This window comes from Penaeus chinensis, chromosome 5 (assembly GCF_019202785.1).
Source record: "Penaeus chinensis breed Huanghai No. 1 chromosome 5, ASM1920278v2, whole genome shotgun sequence".
In the NCBI taxonomy this organism is placed as follows: Eukaryota; Metazoa; Arthropoda; class Malacostraca; order Decapoda; family Penaeidae; genus Penaeus; species Penaeus chinensis.
In genome coordinates this window covers 19,829,241-19,834,240 of record NC_061823.1, presented here as the reverse complement: position 1 = coordinate 19,834,240, position 5,000 = coordinate 19,829,241, and the positions used below count along the sequence as shown (strand labels likewise).

General features: G+C 37.8%; 1 protein-coding gene across 4 annotated transcripts in view; it reads right to left on the bottom strand.

Moving 5' to 3' along the window:
- Window positions 1–2,986: 2,986 nt before the first annotated feature.
- Window positions 2,987–5,000, bottom strand: part of LOC125025426 (LIM domain-binding protein 3-like) — a gene marked incomplete at its 5' end in the record, with an annotated part of 36,676 nt that continues 34,662 nt past the window's right edge. For all 4 annotated transcript variants that reach the window (XM_047613432.1, XM_047613433.1, XM_047613435.1 and 1 more), the window contains 1 exon segment: window positions 2,987–5,000. This exon segment is cut by the window's right edge and continues 341 nt beyond it.

The following is a 5,000-nucleotide window of genomic DNA, read 5'->3' as shown; positions in this document are numbered from 1 at the left end:
GCTCTCCGTCTTGAGATGACAATTCCAGGCGGCTTCACCACGCAGACATTATGAGGAAATCCTGAATATAAGAATTAGACGATGTGAGGGCTCCTTCTTCGACCCCGATTCCAAAAGCTTGAACTATTATCCGAAGTCGGTTTTCCTGAACCTTATATCATATATATATTTTTTTCCACAAGGTTTGAGTGCCATTATTTAAGAGACCCTTATGCCCCTTTCATCTGTCTTTTATTTCAGGTACTTTCATAATTATTTACTTTAATTCCTTATTTTGTATCTTCATGTCATTGACAAGAACTTAAATGAGATAAGTAGGTACTGTGTAAGAACAGAGAATAATGCCTATGGTGTGTGTGTGTGTGTGTGTGTGTGTGTGTGTGTGCATACATACATACATACAAACTTATATTTATATATATACATATATATATTCATATATATATATATATATATATATACATATGTGTGTGTGTGTGTCATTCATCATTGGGGCGTATAGCCGCATCCACCCTTCACTTCCACCTACGAGGTTCCCTTATGGCGAGCCGCCAGCAGGGGCCCGACCCATCTCTAGCTCCTTACGACAGGTTTGATCGATTTGCCCCAGCCACGTTTTCCTCGGTCGTCTCACAGGCCTCCTCCACCCAGAATTGTCTCGGACAGAGACAACCTGGTGGGCAGGGTCATACTGCGGGAATCGAGCCAAGTGGCCGTATAGCCTGAGTTGGCGATCGCGGATTGTGCAAGTAACAGGTCCTGCACCGGTCTCACAGTGAAACTGTTGGATGGACACATGGTCCCGCCAACTGTACCCCCTGATCCGGCGCAAGGATCTGTTACAAAAGGCATCAAGACGAGATTCCAGAGCACAAGATAATGTCCTAGTTTCACTACCATAGAGTAAAACTGTCAGCATCAAGGCCTTGAAGACACGTAGCTTGGTCCTTCTGCACAGGTTCATGGTCCCTGCTGCCAAGCCAATCCGTCTACTGGCTTCCTGGTCTGACAGCCCGGAGTCATGAACTGCACTACCGAGGTATATAAAGCTCTCTGTGACGTCGATGTTTTCACCGCAAGCACGTACCGACTGAACAGGTGTGTGTGTGTGTGTGTGTGTGTGTGTGTGTGTGTAGATATATATATACATATACACATATATATACTGATATATACACATATATATATGTGTATGTACATATATATATATGTGTGTGTGTGTGTGTGTATGTGTGTGTGTATCTATCTATGTATCTATCTTTCTATCTATCTGTCTATCTATCTATATACATATATATAATCCCTGGCCTTTCTTTTCTTAAATTGACTAAAGCCAAGAAATTGCGAAAGAATTACCCAGCGGTCAAGGCGAACAAACTCCCGACCCAAAGCCAGGGAGACTCGTCGAGGCCTCACAACCTCTCCCCAGAAAGCGCGGCGGAACTCCAGCCGGACGCTGGCTGCTGCTCCCAAGCCACAGGAGTTGCGAAGGATGGATACTCAGTCTTCAGAGAGTCACAAGCCTGGCCTCGAATTGTTAAGAAATTGTATTGTATTGTAACTAAACCTGAACAACTCGCCCTGTATATGATTCCTTAAAATTCATGAAACATAAAAGCATATTGGGTTTAATCCAGAAAACAGGAAAATAAGTGTCCCTATCCCATCCCATTCCAAAATCCTCAGAAGTAAATGCACAAAACTATGTGTGCATATACGTTTCAGAATGAATGTATGACGCGATTTTACTCTTTTTTTTACACCAGGTGACTAAACTTTTTTTCCCTTTTAATATATAACTGTATAATATGCAACAGACATAAAAACTTGCAAGACTGGAATGTCCCCGACTGGTCCCTTATCGAGAGCCAGCAATCGATATACCTTTACAGCACCAGAATCATCGAGATAAGATTACGGTCCCTCGAGGCGCCAAGCAGGCACGAGGCACGGGGCTTTGTCTTGCGCTCCTCGCCCTTCTTTTGCGAAGTTTGTGATGCAAAGCGTAAACATGTAAATAAGACGTTTCTCTAGACCTGATGAATTTTGCATACAATGTACACTAGCCCAGATTTCCTATTTTACATTGGCAGTCTGGGAAGAATTTGCATGAAACAGAGGCAAGACCTGTACACCGCTTTGCTCTTGGCAGAATTCGATCGATGAGGACAGAACTTGTAAATGCCTTATTAGTGAATGTTTTCTGCTTGCTAGAGATGTCTGTCGCTCTCTTAAGAAAAAATATAGACTGTAACAAACGATATACTATAAGCACGCACTGGGGTTAGTTTCTTTGTTTATGTAATAGGATTTCCAAAAATCTGTTTTCGTTATTGTTCTAAACGGGTCATATTGTCTTAAATATCAGGTATTTATGAATATCTGATTTGTAGTCAGATGTTCAGAAAATACTGTAAGTGTGAATATATATATATATATATATATATATATATATATATATATATATATACACATATATTATATATATACATATATTTTATATATATATATATATATATATATATATATATATATATATATATATATATATATATATATAAGGTCGCAATGGCCGAGTGGTTAGAGCATCGGAGTCACAACGATCTGAGTTCGAGAGTACGAGTCACCGGCCGACGCGTTGCTCCCCTTTATCTTTCTAAGCCAGGATGAATGGAGAGTGGTGGCGGAAGACAGGGCATCCGGCTATAAAAGAAAACACTATGTATATATATATATATATATATATATATATATATATATATATATATGTATATATATAAATATATGGATGTATGGATATATGTATGTAAGCATGTATGTATATTTATATATTTACATTTATGTATATGAATATGAGAACCGTTTATGTATGTGTAACGTATAATCACTCTCAACCAAATTACGACAAATGGCTTTCCATATGTTTCTGTTACTATTATTATTTTTCAGTCTCAGAAGGCGGGCGGGGGATTAAAAAAACGCGAAGTTTTAACTGTGTTTACCATTTACTCACACTCATTAACTGTACATTTTGTTCACAATAGCTAAAATATGATCATCCTGGAAAAAAACATTCCCAAAGTAATCAGAATATTAAGTCAGTTTGTGCTAGCCAGACGGCAGTCGATGCAATCCTTTTTTTTCCTTTTCCAGATTGAAGGGATGTGATGGAAGAAGGTTTCGGGGGGGAGCGGACGCCCCCCTTCTCCTTCTGCATCAATCAAGAGATAACAGGGATTGAAAGGAAGGGAAAGAAATGGATTTATTTTCGTTTTTCTTGGCTACTCGAAAGAATGACAACCAGACGAGACAAAGCAGAGAGAAACCAGCTGCTGCATAAAACGGACACAGACCAAAGCTATGGCGGTCGATGTCAAACACGCCATCTCTTGGGCTCCATTTCAGACGCCCTTTTGACCGAACGCTGAACGAAAAAAACGAACGATAATCGATAACAAATAAATGCTCTTATCAAGGGTAGTTTCTCCAAGTGCCTTTTTGAGTTCATTACATTAGAAAAAATATCTGATTATTCAGATCCTAAAAAATTATACATATTTTCCAATTAGAGCGTAGTGAGCTGATACTGACAGTTGTTAGATATATTTCTAAATACTTCAGCGTAAGATAATAAACAAAATTTGGAAATAAAAATATAAATATGATATATAGGTATCCTGAAACAACGCAAAGACTAAAAATCCATATTTTTCATACTTACAAACATGACTTTTTTACTTCTCCTATTTTTGATAATGCATTAGGGTATTCTGGTTACAAAAAATAATAAATAATATATTATACACAATGCCTCTCACACTAAGCTTATTAGTGGATGTATAATAAGTAACGCAAGTGGGAGAAGGAGATAAGAGGGATAGGAAGAGAGGGTGGGTGAGAAGACACGTACGCAGACAGATAGACATACGGTAGACACAGACAATCTAGACGTGTTCACTCTCACTTCACAAGCACTCGATTCTACATAAACTCTAGATATTTTCTGAGGATTTTTTTTTTTGTTCCTATCTTTACTACCGTTTCTAGGGTGGAAGGAGAAAAGGGGCAATAGTAAGGATATAATCTTGGTGAATCATTATCGCTATCAACACTAATGGCAGTTCTTATCTTTATTCACAAAAAGGGTTTCAAGTTCTGGCGAACATGGGAGAAGGAAAACTAGAAGAGAGAAAACGGGAATAAGGAACTAAAGAAATGGGAAACTAAGACAAAGGAAATCGGAAGGGCAATAATCATGACTAGCACCAAAATGTCCAAAAAAATATATATATAGTCCATCAGCAGCGATTGGACATCCACCTTTTGAAAAATACAAAAAACGCAGATCTCAACAACGTGTTTAAAGGAGAGAATCTGCCTTAGTATAAATGGTTTTATTTCTTTTCCTTCAAACTATTTCTCTGTTTTTTGTAAGTGAACCCTTTCACTGCTATATTTTTTTTATCTGTCACTATTATTGTTATTATTGCCTCGCAGGGCAATAGCAATGATGGCAATGATATAATAAATTATAGCTTTCCCCTACAAAGTCTTCCTCACTCCTCAATAGATTAATCTATCAAAAGATAATAACAGCAGCAAAATAAATTGAAAGCATACAATGCTGATTTTCCAAAACCAACATCCATAGATTAGAATGATAAATATCATCAATAAAACATTAATGATAATGAAAAAAGATCATAATGGCAATTTCAGACATGATCTTTTCATTCAAGGCAAATATAGAATAGGGGAGTAAGAGAGAGAGAAAAAAAGTCCATCTGACGTTTTCCTTAGAAAGAAAAGGTATGGTTCATATGATATATATATTTTTTAATTTCTTTTTTCTTCTCTCACTTTTTTTCTTCTCTCTCCATCTCCCCTCTCTCCCTCTGGCCCTCTTTACCTCTCTCTCTCTCTCATTCCCCTTCTTCATTCTGGCTTCCCAGAGTCGAGGAAGAACGAAAGAGAGAGAACGAGAAAGAGAGAAAGTGAAG